Source organism: Dendrobates tinctorius, unplaced genomic scaffold (genome assembly GCF_039654945.1).
Source record: "Dendrobates tinctorius isolate UK_male_01 unplaced genomic scaffold, ASM3965494v1 ptg000010l, whole genome shotgun sequence".
NCBI classification, from domain to species: domain Eukaryota; kingdom Metazoa; phylum Chordata; class Amphibia; order Anura; family Dendrobatidae; genus Dendrobates; species Dendrobates tinctorius.
In genome coordinates, this window is record NW_027361678.1 from 9,495,442 (window position 1) to 9,509,327 (window position 13,886).

Consider the following 13,886-nt stretch of genomic DNA (forward strand, 5'->3'; position numbering starts at 1 on the left):
TTCTGGGGATCATGTCTATTTGTAGAATGGGGGCATCACCTACCCTGTCCATACTCCAGAACTGAGGACACTATAACGTAAACTTCAGTGTCGATAGCCGCCTGTTTACACGGCCATCTTATCTGCTCCTTTTGAAAGTTCAGATGGGTTAACAGACACCTATTCAGTAAAAGTTCAGAGTTTGTACCGGACAGTTAGTGTCTGAGGGTAAATGCCAAACACGGACTTCTCCCAGAAGTTCGAGTTCCAGGGAAGTCAGGAGGAGAGAGACAGAGAGATTTCCAGCTGAAAAGTTCAGATCCTCATTGTGTTCAATTGGTTTCAGGTTCTGGTTCAAGTTCGGGTAAAGTTCTGGTACCCGAACCAATCTTTGGAATAAAGGTCAGGTAGGGTACCAGAACCCAAACTTTTCATGGGTCCGCTCATCTCTACTATTCAGTAATAAATGGAGATTATGTACTCCATTATTACGTACCCCTCTCTCATCTACACGTCACTCCTGTTCTCTTCGTCTTGGCTTAGAAAATATGTCATCTGCTACCAGCAATAGTCTATGAGCAGATATTTTGTGGGCCTCGTAGAATTGCCTGCCCAAAGTTGTGAGTCCCTAATTTTGACACTTTAAAGAGGTTGTCCACTACTTTTACATTGATGGCCAATCCTTAGGATAGGTTATCATTGTCTGATTGGCCAGGGACCGGCACCTCCGCCGATCAGCCGTTATTGGTGGCGGGGAAGTAAGTGCTTGCGGAGATGGCTGTGTACTTGTAGCAGCTGCCCCAGGGTACTACACATCCACCTCCCATTCAAATCAATAGGATAGGCCATCAATGTAAAAGTAGTGGACAACCTCTTTAATCACTTGAAGGTGATTTTTGTTAGGCGTTATATATCTTTGTCTTCTTTGACTTGCCCCATTTATGGCCAGCTTTAAGAAATCTGTTACCACCTAATCTCAGAGCAGCCTAATGTAGGGGCAGAGACCATGATTCCAGATGATGTCACTTAATGGACTGCTTTCTGTAGTTTTGATAAATTAGCAGTTTTATTAACAGGAGGTTATTACTAAAGGACTATTAAATCTGCTTCCATGAAACAGCAACACATAGCCCAAATAAGTGACACATCGCTGAAATCAGGCTCTCAGTCCCTACTGTCAGGAACACCGCACTGTACTTCCTCACTGAGCCAGTGCGCGTGTCCTGAGTGTCAGGATCCTGTCAGCGCCGGCATGCAGCCTCCGCTGAGCAGGGACTCACCCGCACTGTAGGGGTACCGGGGTCAGGTACAGCCAGAAAGTACCGATGCACAGGACCCGTGCTTGCTGAAGTTTAGCAAGCAGACACGGGACCTACGGTCATGTGACTGCAAGGGGGCGGGGCTTTGCGTCCTGCTTAGTGAGATGGAAAGACACTATATAGAATTACTCAGGCAAAACGGGGTTCATACACAGAGATAGCCGTAACGTACCAAGGATGAGACAGAGCAGATAGTCAGGGCCAAGCAGCAGTCAAAACCAAACAGACATAGAAGGTACCAAGCAGAATCCAAAGCAATATCCAGGGAACAGACCGAGTCATACACAGATTATCAAGCAACCAGAACAAAGCAAAAACACACTCAGGGGTCACCACACAATGCCAAGGGCAAGAGTATAACTGACAGGGATGGGAGCATCCTGAACAGGCTCGGACTGGCCCACCGAGGTACCGTTGGATCCCTCGGTGGGCCCCGCCCCCGCCCGACCATGAATGTCACTGAACAAGCCCGCTCGCGGCCCAGCTGCTGGTACCTGTGAATCACAGTCACCTCTCCTAGCATGTCTCTTGCAGCCCCCTGTGCTTATTCCATCTTCAATCTCAGCGATGTTCTATCTTCCTGTATTCAGCGGCCGCTCATTACCATATGCGCATATGTAATGAGCGACTCAGCTGAACCACGTGGACGCTGAAAGCAGGAAGTAGAACAGCGGTGAGATTGAAGATGGAATAGGCACTGGCCTGGGGCTGCAAGAGACATGCTAGAAGAGGTGGTGAGTGCCTCTGTCCCCTCTGTTTCCATTTGCATGACTGATGATCACTTACGGTACCCCATTTGTCTGTTCCAAAAACAGTACAGATATGTGGAAGGTCTGGACAGACGTGAGCACCGCCTAACTTTTCTGTCAGTGCCTGCAACTTACACGCTGCAGAATAACAGACTCCTGTACACCACATAAGCGCCTATTGTCACATCACATCTCATTTATTAAACATACGCATTTTCAAAATACCTAAAGCTGAGAAAGCTGAGCACAATTTATGCTGCCATGGGCAAATATTCAATATGGATCCATGCCCTCTTACCCTAGCTTCACCCTCCTTTTATAACTAATCCCCCGCCTGTTTCAATTTACATATCCTACATAATATGGCGTCACCTAGTCCTGTCCCTGCGCTCTGCCTTGTCCTGTTCCTGTGCTCTGCCCTGTCCTGTCCCTGCGCTCTGCCCTGTCCACTCAGCTGCACTCTGCCCTGTCCCTGCGCTCTGCCCTGTCCCCTCAGCTGCGTTCTGCCCTGTCCCCTCAGCTGCGTTCTGCCCTGTCCCCTCAGCTGCGCTCTGCCCTGTCCCCTCAGCTTCGCTCTGCCCTGTCCCCTCAGCTGCACTCTGCCCTGTCCCCTCAGCTGCACTCTGCCCTGTCCCTGCACTCTGCCCTGTCCCCTCAGCTGCGCTCTGCCCTGTCCCTGCACTCTGCCCTGTCCCCTCAGCTGCGCTCTGCCCTGTCCCTGCACTCTGCCCTGTCCCCTCAGCTGCGCTCTGCCCTGTCACTGCACTCTGCCCTGTCCCCTCAGCTGCGCTCTACCCTGTCACTGCGCTCTGCCCTGTCCCCTCAGCTGCGCTCTGCCCTGTCCCTGCGCTCTGCCCTGTCCCCTCAGCTGCGTTCTGCCCTGTCACTGCGCTCTGCCCTGTCCCCTCAGCTGCGCTCTGCCCTGTCCCTGCACTCTGCCCTGTCCCCTCAGCTGCGCTCTACCCTGTCACTGCGCTCTGCCCTGTCCCCTCAGCTGCGCTCTACCCTGTCACTGCGCTCTGCCCTGTCCCCTCAGCTGCGCTCTGCCCTGTCACTGCCCTCTGCCCTGTCCCCTCAGCTGCGCTCTGCCCTGTCCCTGCACTCTGCCCTGTCCCCTCAGCTGCGCTCTACCCTGTCACTGCGCTCTGCCCTGTCCCCTCAGCTGCGCTCTGCCCTGTCCCTGCACTCTGCCCTGTCCCCTCAGCTGCGCTCTACCCTGTCACTGCGCTCTGCCCTGTCCCCTCAGCTGCGCTCTGCCCTTACCCTGCCGCCGCTCTCTTCTCTTTGGGTATGTGCACACGTTGTGGATTGTGCTGCGGATTTGGCTGAATCCGCAGGTAAAATGACCTGTGCTTTACCTGCAGATTTAGTGCAGATTTTGTGCGGATTTCGCCTGCGTTTTTACACCTGCGTATTCCTATAATGGAATGGGTGTAAAAACGCTGCGGATTCCGTACAAAGAAGTGACATGCTGCAGAAAATAAACCGCAACAAATCTGCGTAGAATTTTCCGCAGCATGTGCACAGCAGATTTGGTTTTCCATGGGATAACATGTACTGTACACCGCATGGAAAACTGCTGCGGATTCACAGCCAAATCTGCAACATGTGCACATACCCTTCCTCTGCCTGTGCCAACGCTCACTTCTCTTTCTCTGCCTGTGCCAACGCTCTCTTCTCTGTGCCGCTACGCTCTGCATGCACCTGAGTTTTGTACAGGCCACAATATGTTTTGCACTGTACACAAGAAATGGCCGTCAGTGTCAGTAAAACTTCAAGGAAATCTATCAGCAGAATTCACATTCCAATCTGCCTGCATTAGCGGACCTGATGAGGCTGGTGAACTGACTGCAAATCCATGTCTGGTTGGCTGGATAATCCTGCATGAAGGTTTTGCTGCCTGAATCTCCGCTGGGCGTTTTCTGAGCGCTAGTCGGGTTGTGAAATTCTCATCTTATAAGGTCCCAGGATTATACAATCATTCCTACAAGCCGTGCACCAACCGGAGGAGCACAGGAGGGAGCGCTGAGTAATTACAGGGGGTGGGAGGGTGAATGCACAGGTTACACAGCCTGGAGCTGTAATACTCCTATGTCACGGGGAGCGCTGCTCCTGCAGCTGTACATTCTATCATCCCACAAGGGAGAGACGGATGTGAACTACAGCTCTCGAAAGTAATACAGCAGGTAGCTCAGGATCAGTAATGAAATGTTATAATTCTGTATGGAGGCCTATGTGGTGCCTATAATACTGTATGGAGGACTATGCGGTGCCCGTAATACTGTATGGAGGACTATGCGGTGCCCATAATACTGTATGGAGGACTATGCGGTGCCCATAATACTGTATGGAGGACTATGCGGTGCCCATAATACTATATGGAGAACTATGCAGTGCCCATAATACTGTATGGAGGACTATGCGGTGCCCATAATACTGTATGGAGGACTATGCGGTGCCCATAATACTGTATGGAGGACTATGCGGTGCCCATAATACTGTATGGAGGACTATGCGGTGCCCATAATACTGTATGGAGGACTATGCAGTGCCCATAATTCTGTATGGAGGACTATGTGGTGCCCATAATTCTGTATGGAGGACTATGTGGTGCCCGTAATACTGCATGGAGGACTATGTAGTGCCCATAATACTGTATGGAGGACTATGTGGTGTCCATATTTCTGTATGGAGGCCTATGTGGTGCCCATAATACTGTATGGAGGACTATGCAGTGCCCATAATACTGTATGGAGGACTATGCGGTGCCCATAATACTGTATGGAGGACTATGCGGTGCCCATAATACTGTATGGAGGACTATGCAGTGCCCATAATTCTGTATGGAGGACTATGTGGTGCCCATAATTCTGTATGGAGGACTATGTGGTGCCCGTAATACTGCATGGAGGACTATGTAGTGCCCATAATACTGTATGGAGGACTATGTGGTGTCCATATTTCTGTATGGAGGCCTATGTGGTGCCCATAATTCTGTATGGAGGACTACATGGTGTCTCATAAATCTGTATGGAGGACTATGTGGTCCCCATAATTTTGTATGGAGAGATACGTGGTGTCCCATAATTCTGTATGGAGGCCTATGTGGTGCCCATAATTCTGTATGGAGGACTACATGGTGTCCCATAATTCTGTATGGAGGACTATGTGGTGCCCATAATTTTGTTTGGAGAGATACGTGGTGCCCCATAATTCTGTATGGAGGACTATGCGTTGCCCATAATACTGTATGTAGGGATATGTGGTGTACTGTATGCTATGCCAGGCCTGCCATTGCCATTAATGATCCCTCTTCTGGATTCTTCTGTTTGGTTCTTGTATGTGCGGTGATGGCGCTGACATCCTTGTGTTCAGACATCTTTTCTCCAAGTCTCTAAATTAAAATGTCCACTATTGTACTAATGTACGGCGAGGGGTTCCGTCGGTCCCCGCAGCTAATCGCACGGGTACCGGGAGGCTTTCGCCGCTAAGACCGGCAGGCAGCAACGCTGCCTGGCTGGTCCGGGCGAATTTTAGCCCCCCCTGCAGATCCGAACGCTTCGATTGGCTGGGCTGTGTAGCATCTACCATGGAACGCTTGTTGGGACAAAGTGATCACTATACCCCCTACGTCAATCCTTGGGGGTGTAGATTCCAAAATGGGGTCACTTTTTAACTTCAAAGTAACACAGGTCAGATTTGCAAAAAAATGGCCTGGGCATTAAGGTGAAAACAGGCCTGCGTCCCTAAAGGATTAAATGAATCGTAGTGCGGAAAGATCTGCAGCATATGAACAACGGTGCAGCTTTTAGTAGAATTAGGATGCTGAAATGATGCAGATTTGGCGTGGGATATACGGCAAAAGAACCCATGGTGTAATTCTGCGGTCTCAAAGCCTAAATGTTGAGTTGTACATTACTGTAGGTGGGCCCCTAAAATTCATTCCCTTGGTGGGCCCTACACACCCCAGTCCGACCCTGATCCTGAGGCTATAAGAAGCCTCTCCCAGAGCCAGGGAGAGGCCACAATCATAGCCCCAGGTGTGCAGGTAAGCCTGCACTGGGATCACAACCTTTAACCCCAGAAATGCCAGTCATCAGCACTGGTTCCAGACATTAACCCCATGTGTGCGAGTCAAACCCGCACTTAGATCATGACAGTACCCCCCTCTCAACGGGGGGCCTCTGGACCCCCAGGCTTGCCCGGGTACTTAGCATGGAAAGCCCGCACCAGGCGATCAGCATGCATCAACCGGGCCGGTACCCAGGACCTGTCTACCGGTCCATACCCCTTCCAATGAACCAGGTACTGTACCGACCGCCGCACCAACCTGGAATCTACGATATGACCAACCTCGTACTCCACCTGCCCCTCGATCAAAACAGGAGAAGCAGCAGACTCGGAGTCTCCCCGGACTGCTTCAAAAGGTTTCAGTAGAGATTTGTGGAAGACATTAGGGATCTTGAAAGAGGGTGGAAGGCACAGCCTATACGCCACAGGATTGATTTTTTCCACAATCTTGTATGGGCCAATGAATTTGGGCCCCAACTTGGCTGAAGGAACCTTAAACTTAATGTTTTGAGTGGAGAGCCAAACCTTGTCTCCAACCTGAAACGTGGGCCCTGGTGTTCGTTTCCTGTCCGCGAAAAACTTATACCTGCCCTGAGACCTAGATATACTCTGCTGAACTTCTGCCCACGTATTCTGTAATCGCTGAACAGAGCCCTCAGCCCCGGGACACCCCGAGTCCAGACGAGAAAACTCACCAAAATGAGGACTGAACCCATAATTGATCAAAAAAGGAGTCATACCTGTGGATTGACTCACCCGACTATTGAAGGCAAATTCAGCCAACGGCAGTGCATCGCAGCGGTCATTCTGTCTAGCAGAGGTTAGACATCTGAGGATCTGTTCCAGGGACTGGTTAGTGCGCTCCGTCTAACCATTGCTCTCAGGATGGTATGCAGACGAAAAGGACAGAGACATCCCTAATTTTTTGCAGAAAGCACGCCAAAACTTAGCCACAAACTGCACACCACGATCAGACACCACATTAATGGGTACCCCATGCAACCGGATCACAAGCTGCACAAACAACCTGGACAACGTCTCAGCTGACGGTAGTACGGACAGGGGTACAAAATGAGCCTGCTTAGAAAACCTGTCCACCACTACCCATACCACTGTATTACCCTTAGATGGAGGGAGATTGGTAACAAAATCCATGGATAAGTGAGTCCATGGTCTTTTGGGCACTGCCAAGGGCATCAGCTCCCCTGCCGGCCAGCTATGAGAGCTTTTAGAACGAGCGCAGACCCCACAACCAGGAATGAATTTTTTTATGTCCGAATCAAGGGTAGGCCACCAAAAGATCCTAGCCACCGCCAGACGTGTGGCTGAAATACCAGGGTGAGCACTCAGCTTGAATTCATGGAACTACTGCAAGAGTTTCAGGCGAAGTTGCTCTGGGACAAACAACTTCCCCTCCGGCTTGGCCGCCGGGGCCCGCGACTGAGCCCCCTGAATCTCCCATTCCAATTCAGATGAGACCTCTGCTATCACAACCCCAGGGTGAAGAATGGAGGACGGTGGCTCAGGGGGCGACACCGGCTGAAAACTGCGCGATAAGGCGTCAGCCTTGACATTCTTAGACCCTGGACGAAATGTAATCGTAAACTGAAAACGGGAAAAAAAAAGTGACCAACGGGCCTGTCTGAGCGTTAGTCTTTTAGTAGACTCAATGTATGACAGATTTTTGTGATCCGTGATCACCGTAACCGGGTGACTGGCCCCCTCCAAAAAGTGCCTCCATTCTTCAAACGCCAATTTGACCGCAAGAAGCTCTCTATTGCCTACATCGTAATTTCTTTCCGCAGCAGAGAACTTCTTGGAAAACAAAGCACATGGCCTGAGGTTGGTTAGAGTGGCAGGCCCTTGGGACAACACCGCCCCCACCCCCACCTCAGAGGCGTCCACTTCCACGACGAATGGTTTGGACGGATCTGGCTGTACTAACACAGGAGCAGACATAAAGCTTCTTTTCAGGGTCGCAAAGGCCTCTTTTGCGAGCGAGGACCAGTTTCTCACATCCGCACCTTTACAAGTAAGATCTGTGAGTGGTTTGACCACCTGTGAAAACCCCCGAATAAATTTGCGGTAATAATTGGCGAACCCCAAGAAGCGCTGAAGACCCTTAAGGTCTCGGGGTTGCACCCAATCCGCAATGGCCTGCACCTTCTTGGGGTCCATGCGAAAACCCTCACAGGACACATAATCCCAAAAAAGACAATTCTTGAACAAAAAACACATTTCTCCAATTTGGCATACAGATGATTTTCCCTCAGTCTTTGGAGAACGGTTCGTACATGATTCAGATGAGATTGACTGTCGTGTGAGTATATCAGAATATCGTCTAAGTAAATGACAACAAAACGACCAATGAGATCCGAGAATACCACGTTGATGAAATTCTGAAATATGGCTGGGGCATTGGTAAGACCAAACGGCATGACTAAATTTTCAAACAGTCCCTCGGTCGTGAGGAACGCGGTTTTCCATTCATCCCCTTCCCGGACCCTTATTAAATTATATGCCCCCCGAAGATCCAGTTTGGAGAACCATTTTGCCCCTGAAAGTTGGTTACACAAATCGGGAATCAACGGAAGGGGGTACGTATTTCGTACAGTAATCTTGTTCAGCTCACGAAAATCGAGGCAGGGACGTAAACCACCATCTTTTTTCTTAACAAAAAAAACCCCTGCCGCCACAGGTGAGACTGAGGGACGTATGTGTCCTTTCCGAAGTCTCTCAGCAATGTAATCTTTCATGGCCAAGCGCTCAGGGCCAGATAAATTAAACAGACGGACTTTAGGCAATTTAGCCCCTGGGACTAACTCGATAGCGCAGTCAAAGGGCCTATGTGGCGGCAACGTCTCGGCCTCGCTTTCAGAGAACACATCTTTGAATTCTTTCAGGTACTCCGGAATACCTTCCAGCTCGACAGATAACACAGATACATATTTAACAGGTTCAACCAATAGTGCAGACTTATCACATAACATCGAATCATTAAACCCCCACTGAACAATCTCCCCCGTTTTCCAGTTAATGACTAGGTTATGGCATTGTAACCAGGGCATGCCCAACACCAATCCTGCTGGTAGATTGTCCAGAACCAAACAACTTAATTTTTCCACATGGGTAGCGCCCACTTTGAGTGAAAACAAGTCAGACATAAAGAGAATTCCCTCTTTAGTGAGGGGGGAGGAGTCAATGGCCACCACTTTGATCGGAACCTTAAGTCTAACTGTCCCTATCTTACAGTGTGTGACCAATTGGGAGTCAATGAGATTGATGGATGATCCGCAGTCCACGAAAGCTGTAGAGGGAAAACAAGAATCGTCCACTAACAGTTCCACATGAAGCAACACCTTAGAAAACGAGGAAAAGGGTACCTGAGGGTCTGAGTAGTCTCTCCGCTGACTACCCAGACCTAGTCGTTTCCCGTCGACCGGGTTGAGGATGGACAATCAGGACACTCCCTTTTCCAATGTCCCGTTTCACCACAGTAGAAGTATAACTGCTTTTCTCTCTGGCGTTGTCTCTCCTTTTCCTTCAGGGAGAGAGCCCCTACGTCCAAGGGTACAGAAACAGTCTCTTTTCCACTAGGGAACAATGGAGTCTCCGCCTGCATCACCCCCCTGGCCCACAGCCTGCGGTCCATCCGGACGGCCTGGGTCATGGCGTCCTCGAGAGAGGTAGGTGGGGGATGTAATGCCAAGGCATCCTGTAACCGCTCGGACAAGCCTCTGCGAAAGAGTCCTCGGAGTGCGGCGTCGTCCCAAGAGACCTCTGCGGCCCAGCGGCAGAATTCTGTGCAAAACCACTCAGCCGAGTGTTTCCCCTGACAGACACTCATCACCATGTCCTCTGCCAATCGCACTCGGTCCGGCTCATCATATATGTGCCCGATGGCCTCAAAAAACGCATTCACAGACACTCTCTCAGGGGCAGTGGGAGGAAGGGAGAAAGCCCAAGCTTGTGGGGACCCTCTTAACAGAGACATAATGACCCCAACCTTCTGACTTTCGTCCCCAGAGGAACGTGGCCTCAAACTAAAGAAGAGTTTGCACCCCTCCATGGAGACCCTGAACTCCTTTTTGTTCCCAGAAAATAAATCAGGCAGTTTAACAGGTGGTTCTGGGGACACCAAAACAACATCACTCGCCCCAGCCCCCAGAGACCCAGCAGCTAAAGCCCCCCGCACTGTCTCAGAAACCTGCTGCTGAGAACGAGCCAGAGCTTGCTGCTCCAGAGATAAACCCTGAAACATCTGACTCAGATTTTTCATTTGCTCAGCAAGAGATTGTATGGGATCCATATTTCTCAGCAGAGAAAAAAAAAAAAACTTAATGGTCAGTTATAATGTCAGGAACACCGCACTGTACTTGCTCACTGAGCCAGTGCGCGTGTCCTGAGTGTCAGGATCCTGTCAGCGCTGGCGTGCAGCCTCCGCTGAGCAGGGACTCACCCGCACTGTAGGGGTACCGGGGTCAGGTACAGCCAGAAAGTACCGATGCACAGGACGGTCATGTGACTGCAAGGGGGCGGGGCTTAGCGTCCTGCTTAGGCTACTTTCACACATCAGTTTTTGTGCATCAGGCGCGATGCGGCGAAAAGTGTAAAAACCGGATCCGGCGCCTGTTGCCACTGCATCCGTTTTTTTCCCCATAGAGTTTCATTATTGCCGCATTGCGCCGGATGCCTATGCGGCGTATCTGGTTTTTGCTGGATCCGGCAAAAACAGCCTGTCCGGCGTCTGGAAAAAACGTTACATGTAACGTTTTTTGTCTGCGGTAAAAAAACGGATGACGCCGGATCCGTCGACATGCGTTTTTTTTTTATAATGGTAGCCTATGGCCGCCGGATCCGGCGGCATCCGGTTTTTGCCTGATTCCGGGGGCCGGATCCGGTTTTTGCACTGAGCATGCTGCAAAAAGTATCAAATTTGGGGAAAAACACCTGCCAATCTCCATCCACCATATAGGAAAGGTAGAGAGAGGGCATTCATCACCCTGAATTCAGAGGAGAAAGAGCTACTGGAGACACACAGCCACTGGATTCTGCCACATATACACCAGCCAGCCAGACATCCAGCAACCAACTGGATTTTTGACAGCCATCCACTATTGGACCTCCAGCGAGCAGGAGTTTGAGTATAAAAATTTTCTTGCAAGCATAGGTTTTTGTTTTGTCTGTGTGACTGCCGATGCCTGCGCACCCATCCCCATCACAGCCAGCGACTGTGTCTTGCCGCCTTTCCAGCTAAACTTGTCACCACCATGACCCCCACAACCACCACTGGAACCCTCTGCCGCAGAACCCCCATCACTGCTGTCACTGCTAGCCACCACGCTGGAGTCCCATGCTGTACCTGCTGCTGCCTGCCCAGCATGTATATGTATATATACACACACACATGTATGTTGTTCATACATTGTACTATTGTTTTTAAAAAGTTTCAGGTGTGGTCATCTGTGTGGGGAGAGATTTTAATTATGAAGGACAGTGTGAAGCAGTTTGCGTGGGTGGGTGTGTGTATTTATGTGTAAATACTGTAGGGGGAGGTACTGTATATACTCGTGTATACGCCAAGATGTTACGCCCATTTTTGGGGCTTAAAGTCCCCCTCTTGGCTTATACACGGGTCATCTCCCTGTGGGTCAGAGGGGGAGCAGGGGTGTCACAGATCCTGCTGTCATATCTGTAGCCTTGCTCGCTTCTCCACTGTCTCCCTTCCTGTCTTCAGTGGTAACGTTACCATTCCTGAATCTGTGCGTTGCAAGCATAGTGATATCCACCTTTCCTGGGTCCATTGCTGCTCACTGCGGTCTCTGCTGCATCCTCAGTGGGTGCGTTGATGTGATAAGTGCGTGTCCCCCTCTGCTGGATGAACAGTCACTGACACAAGAAGTGGCAGACAGGGGCGATGGACCCACAATAGGTTTTTTTTTTTTTTTTTTTTGGCATCATATGGGGGCATATTCTATGGAACAGTATATGGTGCCATAGTGTATGGATTACACACTGGGCTTATACTATAAGTGTTCCCATTTTTTGGGCCAGGGCGGCTTATACACGAGTATATACATAGTAATTTTGTGATGGTTTGTTGTCCAAGCTGCATTTTATAGGGTGGTGAGAGTGGAATTCAAAAAATCTTATTTTTTACTATTTTTGTTGTTTTGTTTGATTGTAAAAATAAATGTTGCACACAACACAAATCTAAACTACATCATGCTTTTTTCATGCAGGAACTTGACCAGGACACTACTGCCAAATCATAATATGCAACCCATATTGTAAGTATACAGGCCTGAAAGCTTTGAATATGGTTAGTGTTGTAGGTAACAATTGTTTTCACTTACAGAATTTCAGCCAGACATGTCTTCTTCTGGGAGCCCTCCCTCACATCGCCAGCGAAATGAGGTATTTTTTTTTGCCTGAACATTCTTGGTACACATAACCCTATACTGTATATGCATTCTTGTTTAATAGGAAGCTGAACCAGAGGGTCTCTCAGAAGGAGACGGGCGTAGCGGAGAAATGCCTGGAGTGGGCTCCCCGCATGTAAGTATCTTTGCATTAATTGCACTAAAACATGTTCTTACACATCACTGGACCTAAAAACAAGATCAACATAACAGCATTTAATTTTCCTTTTCTTCTTTTTTTTCATTATAGGCTTCTGAATCTGTGGCTCCTCCGAGAGTTCCTCAAAGTGCCTCCCAGAGTCGTCGGCAACCACGCCGGGGCGGTCGCCATAGAGTAAGGATTTTTTTTTTAGGACTTTTATAAGGTTTGTACTTAATGCTGTGATTGTTATGTTTACCTTTTTTGTCTTTAAACAGGCTTCAGAGCGTGCTCACGATTCCAACAGTGAGGATGTAGCTATAGATGTGGACCTCTTAATTGATATGGTGAGAGATCGTGAGCCGCTCTGGAATATGGCGGACCGCTTCCATGCAGATGCTAGTGTTACTAGACGACTCTGGGAGGAAGTGTGCCATGCTGTGGAATCTAACTGGGAGGAACTCCATTATCGGGCACAGAAAGAACAGCGTAAGTATTCACATTTCAGTAATGTTTCCGGATGTATTGTGCTTGATCCTAACCATTTTGTGTTTTCAATTTTCAGGGGAAAGAGTTCAGTTGCGGTGGCGGTCAATGCGGGATCGCTTCAAGAAGGAGTTCAACAAAGAGATGCAGGCTCCCAGCGGATCAAGAGGACGCAGGAGCCGCTATAAGTATTCTGAGGCCCTGTCATTCCTGAGATCAACTATGGTGACAAGAAGGTAAACATTCCTACCAGAAGTGACTAAATAAAAAATGGTCAAATGTGTAATCTTTTTTTTTTGCAGCCAGGGCTAATGAATATCATGATATTAATGTCTATTTTTTTTCTACTTTTTTCAACAGCACCTTCAGCAGCACGCGGGAGCCTGCATTGAACCCTTCTGGAGCGATCCCCCAGGAGGCCGTCACCATGGACCACAACATGCCTAACCCCTCTGGACCCTCCCTGCCTTCCCTTGTGTGTGATCCCTCAGCCCCATCCACCTCTGCTGGAGCATCTGTGCAGGCTTCATTACATGAAGCTGCTGTTGACGAGGTAGGCTTTCCTTTACCTCACCCCTCTGACACAGCTGCCCTCCATAGAACACCTTTGAGTTCTGGGCGGCTGCGTCAACGGGATCAGGAAAGGAAGTTTGCTGCAGAGTTTTTGAATCTACATGCATCCTTTCAAAATGCTATGAAAGTCATGACCCAGCAAATGTCT